General features: G+C 34.5%; 2 pseudogenes; both read left to right on the top strand.

Moving 5' to 3' along the window:
* Window positions 1-9,462: 9,462 nt before the first annotated feature.
* Window positions 9,463-10,229, top strand: LOC149024455 (uncharacterized; annotated as a pseudogene).
* A 2,241-nt stretch (window positions 10,230-12,470) lies between these two features.
* On the top strand, window positions 12,471-21,517 carry LOC149024454 (putative transmembrane ascorbate ferrireductase 3; annotated as a pseudogene).
* Window positions 21,518-23,707: the final 2,190 nt, after the last annotated feature.

Genomic DNA, 23,707 nt, shown 5'->3' with positions numbered 1-23,707 from the left:
AAACATATGCATAAAAGTTGAGCCAATTGGACCTGCTATTTGATTTACCAAAAAAAATTCTGCCATTTGACAACGTTTAGGTCACTTGCAGCGTTAGTATGATCAGCTATTGCGGTCATTGAGAAATGGAAAGATATGGCAACCAACTGATTATTCGGATATATGGTGTTTCAAAAATATAGTGCAAGAAAACTCTTACGGCAACTAGTAAAGAGAGGGATCGAATTGATTTATTTGTAGGGATGGGATTGAATTCAGATCAAATATAGTAATATTGGAATTCAATTATTAAACACATTATTTGAATTTCAATATGATATCCATCAGATATGTATTATTTTTAGTTAATCGGACTTTCAGATAAATATCGGATCCGAATTCAAAGTAATCAGATGGATGCAAATATCCGAATGGAGTCGAATATCGGACATCTAGTTAGAATAACTTTTGACAGTTTAATGTAATTAGTTACTATTAATGAAGGGATAATGATGTATTCCCCAAAATTAAGCTTTAATCGGATACTACTGATATTATATACAGATAATATCTGTCAAATATCTAATCAAATCGTATGATATCCGACTTAAAATTGGCATATCCGAATTCGAATCCGATTATTAATAAGGTCATTGAATTTGAATACGGATTAAAAAAAAGTGAATTCTAATAGATATAAATACGAACCGAATTTGGATATTTTCGACTATCCGTTTACATCCCAATTTAGTGCATTTACATTTTGATATTCCAGGCTTCCATGAAAACTTGAACCAATAGAGATTTCCAAAATATATAGCATGCATTTAATACTACAATTAGTTAATCGATCAATTTGCAAGTAACTAGTGTTTTATGGGATAAAAATCCTTTGCTTTGCCAATGATGGGTGGTCTTGGGTTCGCACCCACTTGGTGGCGTATATTAGTAATTTAGTTCCCATCTCATAATAAAAGAATCCTTTGTTTTGCATCGGGTAAAACCATAGCGTTACACATGTAATAAGGTAAATAAAGGACTGAGATTAAAAGACTGGTTTTTAAGTGAAAAAAAACCACTTTCTTTTTTTTTGGTTTGCCAACCCCGGTTTTTTAAACCGGTGGTTTGACCCGCGTCGCACACCGAAAAAAAAAACCCCTTTCTATTAACTTATTATCCATCTAGTAAAATTATCCGACGAAGTTATTTTTTTGGATTTTTTATTCTTATATAAATTTTTTACTTGACACATGCAAATACTTTTCTAGATTTTATCAATAGTAAATAAATTTAAGAAAATGAAATATTAGAATGACTAGAAAAAAAGAAAGTTACTAAATTCTTAAATTTCAAGCCTTACCTCACAAATAAAATGGTAAAGATGTCACTAGATAGTCGAATATTCAATTTGTATTTTAGAAAAATTTATTTTAAAAATAATTATCTGAACATCATTTGAATCTAATTGAATCCATCTGAAGACTAATAGAATATTTTTCGAATCACTCCCAATATAAGAGAATATGAGCATGGTATTACCATTATCCCATCAGTTTACCCCCTACTTTTAGGTGACAATCACAAAAGCATCTTATGTCCACTAGGCAGCTGCTTTTTCCATTTTACAAGAGATGAAGAGAACCGAGGGAGGAAAGGTGGATTGTCATACCTATCCATGCAAGCGTTAGAATGTGACACGTGTTGGTACATAAACAACGGTTGTGATGTATTTAGTTGATTTTTATATTTAAAAAAGTTCTCAATATTACAATTCTTTACCCCTAGGACTCATTAAATTTTCAAAAATGGACTCCCCATGTTACCGATCAAAAAGAAGAAAAATCCCTTGTTTGAGAGTATTTTCCGAACTGGAGTTATGATTTTCCCTCAAAGAAAGGATTTTTGTTAGTGGCACTGGATTAAGTTAAAAGTTTTTAGTTTCTTCTCTCAAACTGAAATAGATCGATAGAATGCATAATGCAGAAGTAGATAAGAAAACTGCATATGAAACAGATTTTTATTTGTAGAAGCAGCTAGCAGCTACAATCACGCTATGTGCAGAGATACGGATCCAACGGCTTTAAATGAAAACGGGGAGATATAAGTGTAAATATAATTTTTTTTTTACAAATTCTTACCCAATCTTTTGATATTTACAAAAAGAACTCCCTGGTATTCACTCGAGTCAGATGAACTCTATTTGGGGTTTTTCGATTTCTCCCGCTTTCTTCTTCTTCTATTCCTTTCCTTTCTAATTCCTGCACTTATCCCTTCACTTATCTTTCTCAGTCTGCCATATGAAACTGATTGTTAGATAAAATATAATAAAATTTTGTTTTTTATATTGCTACTGTCGAATATAGGTGAAAACACAATAATTAATACGTGAAACTGTAAATATAATTTTTCTTTTGAATTTCTTACTGGTGGCCACCTTAAGTGGGGTGAAATTCTGATCTACCTGCTTAAGTGAGAAAACTTACTAGTGATCCACTTTTAACAAAACCCATTGAGGCATAATGACCATAATGCCCCTTTTCTACCCAACTCTTGGGTGAAATTCTCTCTTCTCCCATCTTCTTCCTAATCTCGTTGGAAATTGCCCACCACTAACTGAAACCGCCACACTCCCTCCCCCTTTCGGAGACCACCTCCCTCACCTTCCCCCTCCCTTGCCAAAAACCACCCACCACGGCTAGTTCAAAATGTTAAGTTTAAAAGATGGACCAACATTATACTATGTTCTATGGTATAGAAAACAAACCGTCGTCTCGCTAGGAGTTCTTAGATTGTGTGCTCTAGGAGGTTGCGTGAAGACAACATTGCCTTCCATGCTTTGCCAAGACAGAACACAATTCATTTGAGGAGAAATTGTAGCTCTTACCCAAATCTCAAGCTCTCAATAGATTTGCTCTTTTTTTGCCCATTAACGACTAACTAAGTTTTTGATGAACCAAGAAGGAAAACCTAAGACCCTTGTGAGACAATGGTTTGTTTTCTACACCATAGAACACAATGTAATGTTGATCCATCTTTCAGATTTAGGGTTTTGAGTTGTTTTGTTTTAGGGTTTTGAATTGTGGGGTACAGTGCCGGACCCAGGATGCAATAGTGGGGGGGGCCGAAGAATGAAAGCCAGTAACCTTCCTATTTGGGGTCCTACCGCTAAATTATTTTATTAAATTTAAAAATAGACCCACATATATTTTGTGGGACCCACACATATTTGAAAAAAATGATAAATTATTGATAATGATATATTTTCTTTCAACAAAATATAGGTAAACTTAAAGCAACAATATAAAAAAAAATATACACATGACTTCAACCCTAAAAAGTTAAAAGCAAACCAAAATTTTCTTTGGTAGGAGATGTAAATCAAATTTTTTTTTTTAGGTAAGAAATGCAAATCAATGGTAGTTAGTTACCTACTAACTATAGCATTTTATTCACAATACAAAATCAAATAACAAAAATTGCGAAGAATAAAGAAACATAGAATATAAAATCAAATTAAAAAGAATAACAAAAGAAAAAAAAGAAACAATAAATAAATTGAAAAAGAGCGAGACTTAATTGTGGAGTAGATTTTTTCCAAATTTTCTTGCCACGCTTATAGAGGGAAGAATAAATAGGAAAAAAAGAGGATAGAGGAGAGGAGATAAGAGAATAAATAGGGATTGAAGAGTTAGTTTTTAATTGGAAATAACATTTTGATTTTTGAATACCTAATAAGATTTTTTTTTTTCAAAAATTTCCTTTAACCCACGTTTATAGAAAGTAGAAACAGAAGAGAATAAATAGGAAGAAAATATGAGAGAGAAGAGAGGGGAGAATAATTAGGGATTGATGAATTAGTTTTTTTTTTTTTATTAGGAATGACATTTATGAGAATAAATAGGGATTGATGAATTAGTTTTTTTTATTAAGAATGACATTTATACCCATCATTTTACCTTTATAAATTGTTCACAATATTGGGGGGGGGGGGCCAAATAGTGACATTTCACATGTGGGAAGAGAAAAAATCGAAAAAATTAAAGGAATTAAGGGAATATGCATAAAATTTTAAAAAATCTGAGGGGGGGCCATGGCCCCCTCCGGCCCCTTCATAGGTCCGCCCCTAGTGGGGTAAGTGATTTCCGGCAGGGGAAAGTTGGGGCGGTGGTCTCTAGTAGGAGGAGGGGGTGTGGTGCTTACTAGTGGTGGGTAGTTTTTGGTGAAGTGTAGGAACCCTTCACCCACCTAAGGGTTGGGTAAGAGAGGGACAACATGGTCATTATACCTAATTAAGGGCAAAACTATCATTTAGCTTTCAAAATTTGAAGTCACTAACAGTGGGTAGTAGTATTGAGTTTTGTTTAAAGTGGGTCATCAATAATTTTTTCCACTTAAGGGGGGGAGACCAGAGTTAATCCCCCACTTAAGGTGGCCATCAATAAATTTTTTTGGGGGGTATTGGTAGCTTTATATTTTTTTTGTCTGGGGGGGACGGCGGGGGGAGAGAGGGTTGCAAAAAGCGTCAACTGAGCAACCCTTCGATGGTAAATTATGACTAGTTATTTTCATCAAGTTTCATTCTTCCTTTGTGTATTCTTTTTTCCTTTTATTTTGTATCACAAGCATGAGTTGTTAAAAGTAAACTGAGCCCAACCTTAAGCTCCTTAAGCTCCTAACTCAAACCACACGCACTTCACCCCCCCCCCACCCAAGAAGAAATAAAGAAAAAAAGAAAAAAAGAGATAAGTGCAAACTTAATTTTGTGGATATATTATGGAAATGGTATTTCCATTTTCAACTATAATGCACATTACTCCTATCCAGAGTAAACATCCCAGTTTATTGCATGGTCCCCCAGACATGGTACCAATGAGTTAGTACATGCGTATGTATATGCCCCTACACTAAGCCCTATTCTTGATAATAGCACTGGCTAGTTGATTTACTGGGAACCAACCGGTCAATTGGCTATTGGTCAGCTGATCAACTGCCTAGGTTGCTGTTTAGAACCCAATTCGAATTTTGAGGCTTTTCGCCCCCAAGTTCTGATGAGCTTCTCCCTTATTTAAATGCATCAATTCACTGGTTTCTTAGTGTATTTGTCCTATAGATTGGTTTTTAATTGCATAGTTGTGCTTGATTAATCCATAGTCGACCCTCTATCATACTAAACATGGTTCTAGTTCAATTTTTTTTTTTTCTGTTAAGACAACATTTTTGGTAGCTCTTTGAGTTCCCCTCAATGAGGTGATCACTTAGCATTTCTCTATTTTGAAAAGCCCTTGATCAACCTTATTTCTATTGCAAAACCATCAATGGACGAAAGTAAGGCAAAATATCAGGGATGGGTCTGGGGACAAACACTAATCCCATACCCCACCCTAGACCCTCATCATGGCAAGAATATTTTGGCCTTGACTCATGCTTGGGGCAAATTCTTGAGCCCAAACCTTATTCAAGCTCAAGGAGGATCAAGATACAACAAAGCTACCAAGGAAAAATTTGCACCTCTAATCCCAAATTAAGTTGTGTTCTATTTCCTGGGATACACAACTAGTTGACTTGAGTGCATTGAAATCAAATAGGCTAAGCTTGTACTAAGCTTGTTCAAGCATGTTAGAGGTCACTCCATTGAAATTAGTGTTTTTGGCCTCGGCAACCAAAACCACTGTAACCTATCCTAAGCCTGAACAAGGCTTGGGTTAGTTTTTTCAACTCCAAGGGGGGAGAAGGGTTGATAAATGCAAGCTTGAGTCAAGGTTGGGATAGGTAATCCAGTCCAACCCAATCCTAATTCTAACCATGACTTTCTAGTGATTTCCACTTTGGATCGATGGTCATTTGAGGGGTACCTCCATTCATTATTGATTAGATGCATTTTCCTAATTCTTCCAATGTGTAGAAATCAGTGCCATAAAAGTTTAGTCAAGGTTTAGAAAAGCTACTTAGGCCCAAACATGGCCAATCAAGCCCGATTTGGCCTAGTTGGGGTTAATCAAGGTGGTTTTGGGCTGTGTTGAACCCCACAAGGTTGGGCATGGATTGAGATTTTTCAACCCTAAGTAAAGTTTATGGTGGCCTGGATTGAGTGAAGGGTGTCAGGGTTGGCTAAGGTTTGGAAAAGCTTGCCCCTTGTTTCATCTCTAGTCAATATAAAGGTAGTGTGGCTAGATTTTGTAAATACAAACCTATAAGTGGCTAAATTAAGTAATTCCCCTAATTTGAGGTGCGGGAACAACCTCATTTGCCCTAGCCTATATAAGGTCGTTTTGGTGAGTGGAGGTCTCCAAGTTAGATCCATTGTGACGGCGCCTATCATCTTTGCTCTATATTGATGAAAGTCCCTTCATTTCAAGCATTTACACATTAACATTTTTTTCTTCAGTGGTTTCTTCCACAAGCTTCTGTGTGAAGGCAAGAATCATCTCAGGTATTTTCTTTTGCAATTTGTTTTCTATCATTAATATGTCCTAACATTTGCTATAAAGATCACAAGGTGGGATAATCCAACTATTCCATATCCCAATAGAAATCACTCCCCAATGAACCTATAGTTTTGTTGCTATTAGTTCTTGGAGGAAGTTCATTAAAGTGCACATTTTGCCTTAAGGTAAAATTCATGCTCATGCTCAACGATTCATCCCCCAAAACTGACTTTCGAGTTTCGTTTATTAATATTTTTTTACCTTTATTTTTTATTGTAGCTACAAAGGGGGGATAGTGTTGTGCAATTCTCATCTAAGAAACTTAGGTTTCTGATTGAATTTAAAGCAAGAATTATTATCATCCTCCCTAGAAAGAAGAGAATTGTGGAAAAAATGTATGTAATTGAATATTCAGATTTTATTTCCATACCAAGTTACCTTATGAATCTTTTCTTGCAGATAATTCAATGCTAAATTTAAATCAGGGAGAACCATCTATTAGTTCAGATATTGTATTAACAGTTGAGGTAGACTTTCCTAGAGATGTACCGTGTGTCTTGCATTGTAGTTACAAGGTATTGGCTTTTCTTGTTTGACCTATTTTAAATCCTTTGTCAATCCAGTCATGGAAATGATGATGATATTTCAATCTCAGTTAATCAACCATGAGGAGAGTGCATGTTTAAATCGGATCAATGATTTACCAGGGGAAATAAGGTTTGTTTATTTTATTTTTAATGTATTATTTTTTGCAGTTACAATTTATACTCTCTTTTGGTGTGTTTGCTCGTTAGAATAATGAGATGACATTTGATAATACTATTTCTTATAACTGGTAATCTCTCTGAGATAGTTGACTTTCCTTCTGTATAACAATAAAACTTCCTACAGTAAGATTTTTAGGACATGTAATTAACTTCATTTGACACTATTTTGTGAGTCTGTAAAAAATTTCATATGGAATTAACTTTATTTGGCACTATTTTGTATTGTTATTATTAACTATCTTTTGTTTGTTCTCTCTGAGATTTTAATCCAAGTAAAATAATAAAAGAAAATGCACAATGTAAGCTCAGCTCATTACATTTGCACGATGTTTTTATTTTATTTTATCTCTTTCCTGTAATGTATGTTAGATCTCTAAATATTTGTCAATCTTATTAGATATTTCAGTGAGGTGAATATCATACATCGTTTCTGTTATATCTCACATAATTGAGAGTTGAGGGTTTAATCAATCTCTAACACTCATCTTCTGGTTTTAGTTGCATACTTTCTTTTGTCATAGTTAGAACATATAAACGAAGTTGAATCATTATGTGCTGCATGAAGCTATGCATAATCAACAACTTGACGTTTAATCATTCTGTCCATGATAAATATGCCCCTAGGTGAATCCGACGTCTCTTGAAAATGTCTTAACTTTTTGAAAAAGAAAAGCTAAGAATTTTTTTTTCCAACTATGGAGCCAACATATTTCTTTCCCTTATTTTCCCTTCATTCACTTTAAATCTCCCCAATGCATTGCACTTGGTCCAACATATTAACTATTATCTCTTCTTTTGCTATCAAACAAACACTCCTGTGTTCTAGTTATGAGAATTCAAATTTTATGCTTAGACACCACCATAAGAATATCTTGTCCTAAACCTGAGCTTTATATAGTATCTTTGCATTTCACTTTGATTTGATTGAGAATGTTTGTTATGGTTAGAGGTCAGGGACAAAAGTGGCTCACTTTGATTTTTCCAAGCTACATATGCCAAATTCATGGTTGAATTTGGATGATTCGTACATGAGGTTTGAGAGATTTCGTATTAGTCCTAAACTTCTACAAAAACAGCATTATTTATTCCTCCATTTCTTACCATCTTTTCTAGTCTTTATACATTTCAAATTTCTCTCATGAAACCAAGCCACTTTGCTGTTGAAAACCATAAATGAGTACAACTAGTGATGAGATGTAAGATTTCTTTTCTTTTCATTTTTTTTCCTTGAAATTTCTTAGAGTACGTACTATTGGACACTTTCTTTTATGTATATTGTTTGTGCCTTTTAAGGTCTTTCTTTTTCAACCACATTATGGAAAGCAGCCTCCATACAACGAATGTATGGTTCTAGTCTCGAGGTAGGCTCCCCCAAGGCTAAAAGATTTGGACCTCTTCGCTAAGGACCCACATTGGCATTAGTCTTGAACACTATGTAATCCTCTTTTAGGGTTTCTTTACAGCTTAGAGAATGTTTCCCACCACATTGGCATTAGTCATGAACACTATGTAATCCTCTTTTAGGGTTCCTTTACAGCTTAGAGAATGTCTCCCACCGGACGCCTTAGAAACCTTAAGCATTTGGTTGCTGGATTCTATAGATTCTAGTTTTAATTTGCAATTTAGGTGTAATAGAATCTGGTTCTCTAGAAATCAGATTTAGCAATAGAAAAACTGTTTGGTTGGTCTGAGTTTGAGAATTATATCTATCTGAAAAATTATTTGGTTATGCTGAATCTGTAACTTGAATCTATTTGAACGCAGTGATTCCAACAGAAGGGGAGACGAACATATGGTTATTGTAACACGATAGTTTATCCCCAAACGTGCTGTGGCCACCATTTTCAGCTACATGAGGACTGGTTGTTGGTGTAGGTGATGAAGGTTAAGAGATGTCACATTGGGGATCTCATCCAACAACATTTCAAGGTCGTTGTCTTCCTTCATGTTCTCATCAACTTTTTTTAGCACTGTTACCTTGAGCATGCAAAATATCAAAAATAGGGATTGATAAGAGGCAGCAAAAATGCAAAATCACAATCCTTTTATGAGAGTGACTGTCAGATTAGGGTATCAGTTTTGCTAATCTTGTGTTAAACATCACAAGCAAAATTTGGATTTGTTATCTCTAGTTGACTTACCCAAGGAATGAACATATTTCCAATTTTTAGAATCTTCAAATCAGGCTCTATTAAGCCTTTTGCTACTTTGTTGTGTTTTGTTTTGTGGCTTGACCTCTTGTTCTCTTTGGGTTGCTCTTTCATCTTGTAAAAGATAATACAAATGTGGATATGAATTGTTGCAGGTCCACACTTCCAAAGGAAATCCTAGGGTGCATCACTAGGAGTATTCATTTATTGGAGGACTCTGTTAGGTGTGGCGCAGTCTACCAGTTATGGAGATTGGTTACACTTCAAAGAATGCAATTATTTGCATCACTAGGAGTATTCATTTATTGGAGGACTCTGTTAGGTGTGACGCAGTCTACCAGTTATGGAGATTGGTTACACTTCAAAGAATGCAATTATTTGAAGCTTGCTCCACCATGGTTAATGCTTGTGGAGAATGAACTCCGTAGCTTTTACAGTAAGTCAAGCAATAGGGTTCACCATCTTCATTTGCTCGAGGCTCGAGGAAGGCACTGTTGGAGTTCCCCCCCATGGCTGGCTTATTACTAGAGGCAGTGATTTGAATATCTATTTTCTAATTCTTTTACCAAGATCTCAAATCCGATTACCACCTTGAATGATCTTTCCAAATCTTCACAATACTATGTAGATAGCACAAGATATCCGTGACAAATAGATAGAGTAAGCAGTGTTATGCTCAAGTCCACCATCATCAACTTTGGATAATAACTACATAGTTATGGCAATTTATGTTGAGTAGTCTACTTTGGCATTCGCAACACAAGGAGATACAAGTTGGACAACTTCAAAAAAATTGTCCTTATGGGTTAATCGATCTGATATATTCAAATGGTTGTACAATAATTGTTGGAATATCTCTCTTAACAGGGGCATATTGGTCATTCTCTATTCAAGTAGTTTACTTGTAGTTTGTTTTCATTTAGAGGGGCATTTGTGTCCTTTCTAGTGTTGTATATATGAATAACTATTTTGGGTTTAGGGTTTCATAATAAGTCATTTTTAATTTGCGTTGGGTTCTCTCTCTTTGAGGTGTGATTCTTCTCTTTTGCTCTCCGATTTGAGGTTTGATGGTCAGTTCCCTCTGTGTTTTGATGGTGTTCTAGCCTTCGATTTGGCTTCATGCTAGTCATGGATGTGGTGTTGTTGTGCATTTCTAGGTGAGATCATTCGATGGTGTTTCGGTTGTGATGTCATGTCTTCTTGGTTGATCTCTTGAGGGTTCTTTCTTTGAGGAGTTGTATATGTTATTTGAGACTTCCTTTATACCCAACTTTTTTACATTGATTTAGTTGTGCATATTATCTTGAGTCCACTAGACTTATCCTTGAGTGTAGATCACTTAACTGAACCAAGTAAAATCGTTTGTCTCTTGTCTCTATTTTTATGCTTGATTCTACTGCGCATATGAGGATTTTCCTAACATATTGGCATAAGACCTTTTGTTGGTAGTCATAGTTGTTGGCTGTTTGTTACTTATATGCCCTTGTTTCTCTCAATCGTTTCTTTTTCTATTAATTTCTTTAATATTATGTTTTTATTATGCTCCCTATTTCTTGTTTGATTCTTGTTTCTCAAAACCCCCCACCCAATTTTTTGTTACCCGATTCAGTTAGGGTTTGTTAAATTGATGTAGTGATTTAGGCTTTGATGGTAAAACTTTGTTAATAAGGCTTCAATTGCTTGTTTAATGCATCAATTTCATTCTTCTTGGTTTGAATTTGATCAAACCTATTTGTTCTTGATGTCTCTCGTATTCGGTTACCTAGAATTGTTTAGAAATTTTGGGGCTATTTCTTTTTCCTGATTCCATTTATAAATTCATGTGTTTAAAGCTTGTTTTCATATGATTCTGATATTGTATTTGCTTGTTATTATTTGAAATAGTACATTGTGTTAATATAAATTTTAGACTATTATTATTGTACTGTTTTAGTATATTGTAATCCATTATTCTTGCTCTGTTATTCTCTGAAATTGTATTTTCATTTTATTTTATTTTTTTCTTTGCCATAGCTCCTACCCGATATGAGCATGAGAAATTTGAAGGCAATGTGACTTTTCTGTCTAAAAAATAGAATACATGCAATTCTTATGCAAAATCATTGCCATAAGGCTTTAAAAGGTAGTGACAAACTCCCATCCTTTATGACTGATGAAAAAAAGGCTGATATGATGGAGTTGTTCTATAGTACCCTGATTTTACATTTGAAAAATAACGTTATGAGAGGAGTAAGAGATTGTACTGAAGCTGATAAGGTTTAGACTAAACTTGAAGAGTTGTATATGATCCCATCGCTACCTAGCATAACCTTGTTGAAAAAAAAATTGTCTAGTTTTAAAATGGATGTTTCTAAACCTTTATCTAATAATTTAAGAGGATTTCTATAAATTATCATGTCATTTAGCTTATCTTAATGAAGAGCTTATTGATAATACTCTTGTTGTCTTATTGTTTTATTCTTTACCTAAAATGTATGATAGTGTAAATAATATTGTAAAATATGTTAGAGAATCTGTGACCCTTGATGATGTGATGGAAGTTTTTAAGATTAGGAATATAGAAGTAAATCTAAAAAGAAGAATAACATGGAGAATAAGAAGAAATTCATTAATAAGAAAAAAAGAAGTTTGTTGGGGGGGGGGGGGAGAATAACAACAATAATAACCAATTTAATCACAATAATTAGAATAACAATAACAATTGACCAAAGGGAAAGGTGTGTTATTATTGCAAGGAGTGACATATTAAGAACAATTGTTGGAAAAGATTAAGAAAAAGAAAGGGAAAATGGTGGTGAGAGAAATGAGGCTACTAATGTGGCTGATGTTACTAGTGATGCATTAGTAGTTTCCCCAATGGTTGACCTAGAGAATTGGATCCTTGACTTGGGGTTTACTTTCCGTATGATTCCATGAAGAGAGTGGTTTGTGACCTTCAAGCCCATTAAGTGTGGCAAGTTCCTTATGGAAAATGACCAAGCTTGTGAGGTTGAGGGTATTGGTTCTATTGGACTTAGGTTGGATGATGGGAAAGTGAGAGATTTAGAACAAGTAAGACATATCCATGGTTTGAAAAGAAATTTGTTGTCTTTGAGTCAATTTGATTCAAAGGGGTTTTATTATTATTCTAAGGATGTTACCTTAGGGTTATGAGGAAAAATGATGTGGTTTTGACTGTTGAATTGAGAAAGGGGCTTTATGTTCTCAATGGGAATGTGATTTTTGGAGTTGCCTCTATAGCTAGTGAAGAGCTAAGTGAGGTGGAGTTATGGTGTAGAAGACTATGAGGTCATATAAGTAGCAAATGCCTAAGTTATTTGTGTAGAAATGGTCACTTGAGACTGAATAAATTTGAAACTTTACAGTTTTGTAACATATGTGCCATCGGTAAGCTCCATAAAGCTAAGTTTTCATATTCTACTTATAAAACCTCTTATGTGCATAAATGTACAAATATACTCATGATGGGTGTTGAATCTACCAAAGTTAAAATCCTTCTCTCAACTGAATCTGTAATAGCAATGAGTAGGGTCGAATCCATAAAAATTGGTAAAGATTTATTCCTTGATAAAAATTGGGGGGGGTTTGAATCGATAGACTAAATAATAAATAAAACAAACAACGAATGCAGTAGTTAAAAATCAGAATAATAAAAAATTTCAATCAAGATTTAATTTCCATATTGATTCTCTCAATTGATCATTAACTCAAAGACAAAAACTTTAATTTCGGATAGATTGGTTATGATCATTGAGGATTAGTCCTCTAATAACCAATCTTTCCATACTTCCTCAATAACCTTTGGATCCGTCCTTTGAATTATTTCTCTAATCAATAAATATAACCTTCGGATCTATCATTTAAGTTGTGCATATTAATCGCATCAAATATTAAAGATCCAATCCCTAGTCAACAAACCTAGAAAAGTCTTGTGTATTTAAACTATGACATACATCCTCATAAGAAATTCTCTAGGGCATTGATTACCCATTCAAGGATGCTATTTGTCACTTATATTTGAAAATCAATAAATACCCTAGAATTAAAGAAACTAATTACCCAGAGTCTCACAATTGTCGGAAATCAAACTTCTACTATTCTTGATCGAAAGATGGAATTAGCTAGACATGGGAAAGAAAAATAAAAAAATAAAAGAAAACATTTTGTCCTCTTCCTTAAAACTATTGCCTCCTCTTGTAGTGGTATGTGATGTCTAATCTCTGGAAGTGCATTCCTTCTTATAGAGGTTTTCTGCTAATTCTGTATCCTTTTCAAATTTGTCATTTCTATTGTTTTCTTTAGCAATGCAATTCTCGATCTTCCCAATTCAATTATTTAATTTCTTCATCCTTGCCCATTCAATGGTTTCCATTCTTTTTCCTTGCCTATTTGACTATTTCCATTCTCCTTATTGCCTATGCAATAGTTTATAATTTAGTCACTTTCCAATTCAACTTCTTCCTTAGATGTCCGATCACAAGAGGGAACAAAATATTTGTTTGTTGAATTAAAACATTTAATAAAAATCCTCCAGATTTGGACAAAATGAAATCTCCAGCTTTGAACGTAATCAAATCCTCCATCTTAATTTGGGCTTAGTTCTTTGATTTGATTTAAAAATTGTGGCATTATAGTTTTAAACTACTCTTTTTCTGGACTTGATATTCAAACGCTCTAATATGTTCATATAATAAAAATCTAAATAAACAACCAATTACTTTCATTAAAATACACAGGATTTTATATAATATTAATGCAATTAAGTGACCTATCAAATTCCCTCACACTTAAACAATTGTTTGTCCTTAAACATTATTTTAAAAATTATTATCTTCTATGATTTCAAAAATAGATTGAATTTCAACTAAGACTCAATAATTTCAACTAAACTTTATCAATCAACATGGATGAACAACTAGTTTCAATAAATCATCTGATTCAAGATGCATCAAGATCTAATTCCCTCTCATTTGGATTTACTATACACTCAAGTGTTTAAGGGTAACAATCACTCAAATCAATCATAGAATGATAATTTACCATATGCTTGAATAAAAATCACACCTCCACCACTAAGTATTGAATCAACACACACATCTAAAGGTATTTAACAGTTGTAATGGGGCTTTAGGTAGGGTATGGAAAAACAAGGAAACTGGGGTAAAATGAAATTGAAGGAATGAGTTGAATCACAATAATATGTCATAATCAATTTCTATCAAGTTCTCCAAAACTTATGGAAGTCATAAAGCACAAAGGTTAATCAACATGCACTGAGGGAAATGAGGCATTTAGCACAATGATGTTACTTCCCAAGCAATTGACTATTTTCAATTTTTTTCCCCTCTTCTCTTCTCCAAGTTTTTTTTTTTCTTCTTTTTGCTCCTTTTTTTTTTTTGGGTCGAAGCACATCAAGTTTGACAATTATTGCCTTTCTTTCTCACCATTAATTGACGTTTCATGTCAGTAACTCAACCATCCTTTGATTTGTGTTCAATAGAGTGAAAGAAACAAAAAGATTAATAAGGTTTATACGGTGGTGCATTCTCAAAAGAAAAGGTCAAAGGTCAAAGGGGTCTCCTCGGGGCAATAATCAAGGATAGATTGTCAAAAGAAAGCTAAAAAGTAGTGAATCTTAGGTGCCTTTGTCATTTGTATGCATTTAATCCAATTAGGTGGTTTCAGCATGCAAAACAAGCTCTAGAAGTATCCAACGATAAAAGATTATCTTACAACCAAGAAAATTGAGCAAACCAATGATATATGCTCTTAGGCTCAAAATCTCACAAAAACAGTTTATGCATATAAATCCTTAGCATCTTTTCCTTTAAATCAGAATCAAACAGTCTTTCATTAACATGTGATTTCAAATAATTTAATTCATCATGGTTCATCAAAATTGAATTCGACCTATAAATATTGGTCATGCAATCCATTGATCTCATAGAAAATGAAACATCATTAAAAAAAATAAAGCAAATTGCACTGGCATCCCAAAATGGAGGCTGTAAAGCATTGACACCCCACTTTATGTTTAAAAAACACAGATACCCCAATTCATTAAACACATAGTCCATTATGTTAGTGGAATTGTTAACCCACTGTTTATTTTTCTTTAATTCCAAAAGTTCCCTTACCAAAATATGAGGATGAAAGAAAAATCCAACAACAATGTCTTCATCATATAACCTTCATAGGCAGAAGAAAACCCTATTCACATCTATAGAAGTCTGCCCTATGTTCTTTCTTCACACCTTATTGATTCCATATTTGTACTCTAATACACTCCTTAGAAGCACTAAAGCATTCTACAATGCATGGAGCTTGATATTCAATTATAGGCTGAAGAAATCAACAAAGCATTCAAAGTTGTGCCGCAAAACCAATCCCCCAGAGAAAGAGTTAAGCATTCACCGTATGGTTCCCTTAATGACAAAGTCAATTAACATAGGCAACAATTCAGAGATTTAGATTCTTGGTATGATGAGTAGAAAGGATAAACATGAATCGTTTCTTGTAAATTTGCAGAGTTTTTCTATCATTGCAAGAGGCCTACATTTTCCAAATTGTGTCAATCTAGTATCTCTAAAAAATGTTATATTATTCTTGAATCCTGTGGGCAAGATAGAATCACGAAATCAACAAGAGTAGGGCTTTGCAGCATCTTTGGAGGGGAGAAAATTGTTTGCACACAATTGATAAGGATGAATTACATCATAAGGAAAGCGATGCCATGACATGTCCTGAAGATCTACCTACCTGGTATTTCTAACTCCACCATTTTCAACAAAATTTTTCCACTAGAATATTTAGGGCTATAGAAAATTTCCACTTTGAGGAAGAACTGTATGAACGACATGAGAGTCCATCTCCCAAGATTTAGGGGAATAAAAAAAATGCTAATTCACCTCAGTACAACAAAGAATAGATGCAATAAAGCAACAATCCTCAAATAATAGTCTAAAACTAGTTTATAGAAGAAGATATAAACAACATACCTTAATCTAGGTTTCTAATTTAGGCCTTCCTACTGTAAATAGCATACCTCAAACAAGTGAAGTTATTTACCCCTCACGAGTAACAGCTTCTCCAAAAATATTGAGTTGCTCCTGCAATCCAGTTTTTCACTCTTCAAACGTGTGTAGGGAGAAAACGAAAACCCTAAACTCCCGATCGTGTGTAAGGAGAAAACGGTTGAACGGAATTTTTCCACTCTTCAAACATAGAAAGAAAACGATTGAATGGAAACATGTGCAGGGAGAAATAACCCTAAACTCCCGATTGTGCTCAGAATTATTATCTTCTTCATTTTTTTTTTTGTGGTAAATGAGAATAAGATTTCTTGGAGAATAACAAGGGTATAATAGTCTTTGCAATAATATAACTAACCATTCTAACAGAATAGCACCTATGTGTTTTTTTAAACATAAAGTAAGGTGTTAGTGCTTTAAGGCCTCCATTTTGGGGGTACCAGAGCAATTTACTCAAAAAAAACATGCAAAATATTTACCCACTAAAAGCATAAATATAATCCCCTCCCCCACACTTTAATCTAACAATGTTCTCAGTGTCATGGAAATAAGAGAATCTAGAAATACTCCCCTAAAACATGAACAGTGGACTGAAGTTTAGCAATCAAGCAGAAGGTGTTGAGTTCAAAACAATCTAGTCTTCAGAAAAAGAAGAATTTTTTTTTTCAAGATTTCAAACAATACAAAACAATAACAGTTAATTACTGAAATCAATCAAAAGAAAAAGGAAAAAAATTAAAATAAAGACATTTGGGTTGCCTCCCGATAGCGCCTTCATTTAACGTCTTTGGCTAGACATAGTGCATTTTCATTCCTTGTATTTTGGAATACCAAGTTCAATTTCAACATTATGCACTTGAAAACTTTCATAAAAGTTTTAGCCGATGACCATTAACTTTGAATATTTTATTAGTGTCTAAACTTTGAATTTCAACTATACCATGAGATAAGATATTAGTAACTACAAAATGTCCTAACCATCTAGAACGCAGTTTTCCTGAAAATAATTTCAATATAGATTGGTAAAGCAAAACTTTTTTGACCAATTGTAAAATGCTGGCCTCACAATTGTTGATCATGGAAAGCCTTTGTTTTATCTTCGTAAATCCTTAAATTCTCATAAGCATAAGTGCAAATTTCTTGCATGCCAACTCTTGTAATTGAAGTTTTTGTTGCTCTCCAACTTTATCCAACTCCATAATGCATTGCTTCACAGCCCAAAATGCTCTATGCTCCATCTCTATTGGAAGATGACAAGCTTTCCCAAACATTAAGCTGTAAGGGGACATACCTATAGGTGTTTTGTAGGATGTCCGGTAAGCCCATAATGCATCATCAAGTCTTAAACTTCAATCTTTTCGATTTGAATTTACCGTTTTCTCAAGAATGGACTTGACTTTTCGGTTTGACACCTCAATTTGCCCAATCGTTTGTTGAAGGTATGCAGTGGAAACACGATGAGTAACATTATACTTGTGGAACAATGCTTTAATCATTTTATTGCAGAAATGGGTGCCTCTATCACTAATCATTACCTTAGGTGTGCCGAATCTGACAAAATTCTGAGACTTGACAAAATATATAACCATTTTAGAATCATTAGTTCGGGTAGCTTTAGCTTCAACCCGTTTTGAGACATAATCCACAAAAAGAATTATATAAAAATTACCAAAAAAATTAGGAAAAGGACCCATGAAATCTATACACCAAACTTCAAAAATTTCGCAAATAAGTATAGGGATAAGGGGTAATGATCTCTATTCCTAAGTTCCCAATTTTTTGGCAACGCTTACATGATTTGCAAAACTGATATGCTTCATGAAACAAAGTTGGCCAATATAACCCACATTCTAAAACTTTTCGAGCTGCATGTTCTTTTTTGACCAAAATGTTCACCACAAGCATATGATTGACAAAATCGTAAGATGGATGATATCTCTTGTTAATGGACACATTTGCAAGTAATTAAATCTGAACAATGCTTCCAAAGGTAGGGATCATCCCACACATAATATTTAGCATCACTTTTTATTTTATCTTTTTGAGCTCTAAATAAATCCTTAGGTAGAGTTCTAGCAACTAAATAGTTAACTATATTTGTATACCAAGGAACCTCATTAAGGAAAAAGAAATGCTCATCTAGGAAGTTGTCTTGTAGTGGATATGGGTCTTCACTTGAAATCAATCTATTCAAGTGATCGACAACTAAATTTTCAGCACATTTCTTGTCGTGTATTTCCAAGTCAAATTTTAGTAACAAGAGTATCCAACGGATCAGCCTCAGTTTCGCTTCTTTCTTCAAAAGAAAATATTTTAAAGCTGCATGATCAGAGTAAATAAAAATTTTAGTACCCAATAAATAGAAACGAAATTTTGCTAAAGCAAATACAATAGCTAAAAGTTCTTTTTCGATGTTGAATAATTGCATTGTGCACCGTCAAGATTTCTTGAAGCATATAAATGACATGAGAATCTTTTCCAATTTTTTGTTCAAGAATAGCTCCTATTGCATAGTTACTTGCATCATACATGATTTCAAAAGGGTGGTTTCAATTTGGTGATCTGATGATGGGGGCCGAAGTTAAGGTGTTTTTTAAAGTGTCAAAAGCTTCCTTGCACGCTTTATCAAACTCAAATGATATATCTTTTTGCAATAGTCTACACAAAGGTTGTATGATTTTGAAGAAGTCCTTGATAAATCGACGATAAAATCCTGCACGCCCCAAAAGAGAACGAATCTCCTATACAGTTACAAGATAAGACAAGGATTTTATAATATCAATTTTAGACTTATCAACCTCTATACCTTTTGCAAAAATGATATGTCCAAGAATAAGTCATTGATCTACCATAAAGTGACATTTTTTATAATTCAAAACAAGATTAGCTTCTATACATTTCTGCAACACTTTTGTTAGATTAGCTAGATATATATCAAAAGAATCACCATAGACTATAAAATCATCCATAAACACTTCTATGATTTTCTTAACATAATTAGAAAAAAGAGTGACCATACATCACTGGAATGTAGTAAGAGCATTGCAAAGTCCAAATGACATCCTTCTGTAAGCAAAAGTACCAAAAAGACATGTGAAATTGGTTTTCTCTTGATCCTTTGGTGCAATTGGAACTTGATGAAAACCTGAAAAGCCATCCAAACAACAATAATGAGATTTACCCGCTAAACATTCAAGTATTTGATCAATAAATGGGAGAAGAAAATAATCTTTCCTAGTCGATGCATTCAATTTACGATAATCTACACAAACTCTCCATCTATTTTGGATTCGAGTGGGCACCAACTCACCATTATCATTTTGAATCGATGCCAATTTTCTATGGAACTACCTGAATTGGACTTACCCATTTGTTATCTGAAATTGGATAGATCATACCTGCATCAAGGAGTTTTAGAATTTCCTTTTTTGACTACCTCCATCTTAGGTGGGTTCAAATGACGCTGAGCTTGCCTAGAAGTTTTACAATTTTCTTCAAGCAGAATTTTGTGCATACATGTTGAGGGAGTTAAACCTTTTATGTCCGCTATGGTCCATCCCATAGCCTCATGTTCCTGAAGCACTCTAAACAATCTCTCTTCTTCTAATTAATGCACTGAGTTTACTTGAGATTATTATGGAGAGACTTTTACTATCACTCACTAATGCATATTTCAAATGATTTGACAATCTTGAGTTCCAACATGAAGGGCTGCACAATAGAGGGTAAAAGTTTTGTGTCAGAAATAGGAATATTAGAAAAGGGAACATCAACTCTCATAGGTCTAAGTGACTCTAATTCAAAAACAGTATTTTGCATTTCATCATCTATTGCAAACTCTTATTTTACAATCTACACTTCTTCAAGAGTTAAACCATTACTAAGTGCAATCTTCAACTTATTTCATCATAAAAATTAAATGTTTTCATATCCATCGTGCAAGCATCAGAATGTAACAAACATAACACGTGTTAGTACATAAACAGAGGTTGTGATGTATTTAGTTAATTTTCATATTAAAAAAATTTCTCAATATTACAATTATTTACCGTAGGACTTATTAAATTTTTAAAAATGGACCCCTCATGTTACCGATCAGACAAAAAAAAAACCTTGTTGGGGTGTTTGAGAGTATTCTCCGAGCTGGAGTTATGATGCCCAGTGCACATTTATAAAGATTGATTCATTTTCTTCCTTCTAATATTCTTGCAGGTACACCCATTTCTCATGTACTACAGTCTCATATTTTTGGCTAGTGAAGGTATGTATATGGCTTTTGGCTTTGCCCATTTACTAGCAACTGCAAAATATGTCTCTCTGACTGATGCTATTGTTCTAGTGTACCAATCAAGCTATTATGGCCTACAACACAGTAAAGTCTACAGAGAGGAAGATTCACATAAGTTTTTTCACTCATCTCTTCATCTTATGGGGATTGTGCTTGGGATCATCGGAATCTACCCCACCTTCAAGTATCACAATCAGAAAGAAATACCAAATATGTATAGCTTGCATTCATGGATAGGCTTGTCAACCTTCATCATATATGGTTTGCTGGTTAGAACCTTAGAAATTAACACTGGAAGAGCTATGATCTTAAGGGGCTAACTATCCCACCACTGAACTCTCAACATTGCATTAATCAGTCCCTCCCTAGAACTAACTCTCTTTTAAATACAAGCTCATAGTTAAGAATGTGGGTATGTCTAGAGTGAATTGGAGAAGTTCATACTAGAAGTTAGAGATTACCATTATCTCTTCAATTGAAATGCAAATTGGTTGGTTATCCGTAATTCACATATTTTTATCTTGTTGGTTAATTTTGCAGTGGATTTTTGGGTTCTTCTCCTTCTGGATTCAAGGAGGCGATTCATAAAGAAATTCATATACTTCTTGGCACAGATTTTTTGGTAGGGTCCTTCTATATGCGGCAGTTGTCACAGCGAGAGACCGGGCTCTGCAGGCAGCAGCCCTTTTGCAGCTAAAAACTAGCAATGAATCTCACCTTGTCAACTTCACTGGACTGGAAATTCTTCTCATTTGGCATTGCTGCGGATCTCACTATTGCACCTCGCCCGCCAGAGCTCTTTAATTTATTTCTTCTACTTCCTTCTACTTCTACTTCCCTTACTCACCGTCCCTTATTTCATTCCATTTTTCAATAATTTCATAACCCTTATAATTTTTTTTTTTTGGAAATGTTCCTGAGCCTATGAAGTAGCGACTTCATTGATGGAGTAATATTATTTATTGGATTTCCTTTTTGGGCTTTTGAAGGATGGATTATATTATACCTTGTTCATGAGATTGTTAATGAGTGTTGTATGTGATGGAAGGTGATTGTTGTAAAAGAAAAGAGTGACTTGCTGGTGTTAGTAAAGCTTATCTAGCTGGATTGTTATTTCATTTGATTTTGCTTGAATGTTGTTTTTAGCTGGTGCTGCTTGTGTTGTGCCAGCATTAAAATTACGCTTGTGTAACTAAACTTGTAAAAGCAAAATTTCAAAATTTGTAGGGACGCTTCGAGATAATTGGTTAAAAAGTAAATCATAATACACCATAAAACTATCCCAAATTCTACTAGGTCATGGACCTCATGGTTAAACAATTTTATAATTTCTAAAGTGGCCTTAGTTTCTTGTGATTTTACACTATTGTCTATAATAAAATAGGATCTAAAAATTCATCTTTTTTTTTTCCTCCATGAGTTTTTTCTTATTCTTCCTTTGGTCCCAACTAGTGGAGTGTTCTAATGGAAAAGGGGAATGGTTTACCAATTTGGTATGGTTTTAGGATGTTTATGTTTTTGGCTAATCATCTTAGGGTGTCTCAGAAAATTTCTCTTTATTTAAAATTATGCATTTGAAAAAAGGTATAAATATAGCTAAATGGCTGTGTAAATAAATCCCATCATTCTTCTATCCAAAAAAAATAAATGTATTGAATTAAATCTGAATCGCAGGTCCCTAGATGATCTAAATTTAATCCTACCAAACTTAATGACAAGATTTTTAGGATCGATTAAATAAGCAATTTATACAGTCGTTCAGCCACCACCTTCCCTTTGAAAAATTATTGAGTTAATATTTTTTTTTGGAAAATGGGAGCTTATATTGATAGAGATAAATATGAATTACAAAATTTTACATTCTAAAATATGACCGGCCATTTGCATCACTATGGACAATGTCCTTCAAGGGAGCAGGAAGGCCTCAATGGTCAAAGTGTATTTCATCAATAGAGTTTAGTAAATCAGCCAAGAAGTCAGCTACATGATTACTCTCTCGATAGTGATGTGAAAAAAACAATCTGCAAAGCTCCTTTTTTTTGTAATTTTTGTTATTCATTCTCAAGTACTTCAATCTCACCAATTTTCATCCAAAACCATCTTGACCCTGGAGTTTGGATCCTCTATTCGTCAGTGCTTTTCTCGCACTTCTTTACCACAAAATAGATATATAGTTACTTCCAAATACAAATAAAAAGAATCAGAGGTAAGACCCTTAGTGCACCGCACCCGTATTGCATTGCAAGGAAGAAGTGTGAGTGAAAGACAGACCAGATGAAGGGCGGCGTTTTATCTACTCCATGTATACAGTATGTAGTGTGACTTGCATGCTGTGCACGGTCAAGATCGAAATCTCGACCGTGATTTCGATCTTGACCATCCGTCTCGACACCGAGACGGACGGTAAATTTCGATCTCGACCGTGCGCTTCACCGTGCTGCGGCACTGAAGCACTTCCATACAGTATGAGGAAAAGATAAATCGATAATGTAGAGGAGTAGTGTGACTTGCTTAAATGCGCAGCATGTGCAGCGAAATCTCGACCGTGCGCTTCACCATAAATGCGCAGCACTGAAGTAGGAGATGATGATACCTGCCCTTTCTCTTCCAGTTCCGACCACCATAACGGTTGTCTCTGGTCCTCAGATCCCAAAACACAAATCTCCTCCTTTGGTTTCAACCAATCCAATTTCCAACTTCAGAACTCTCCTCAAATCTGGGAAACTAGACGAAGCCCTTCATTTGATTGAAACCTCACAATCAAATGGCTGCAACACTCAGCCCAACCTTGAAAACTACTCTGGCCAAAGACTTCACCTTCAACTCCTCTCAAGAGACACAACTTATCACCATTTTCTCAATAATCCCACCTATAAAAGCAAGCTCATCACCCTCTACTCTGTCTGCGGTCAAATCAAGGAAGCTCGTCGTGTTTTTGCAGATGCCATTGAGACTTCTAAACATGTACCAGCGGGGTTGCCATGTCCATTGCATATTTGAGAATTGGGGAATCTCAAGATTCCCTCCTTGTTTACTCCAAGATGCTTCATCGGAGTATCAGAGCGGG

This window comes from Hakea prostrata, chromosome 2, assembly GCF_041222555.1.
Source record: "Hakea prostrata isolate BN-2017 chromosome 2, UWA_Hpros_2, whole genome shotgun sequence".
NCBI classification, from domain to species: Eukaryota; Viridiplantae; Streptophyta; class Magnoliopsida; order Proteales; family Proteaceae; genus Hakea; species Hakea prostrata.
The sequence above is the reverse complement of the archived record's forward strand: the minus strand, read 5'-3'. Positions and strand labels throughout refer to the sequence as shown.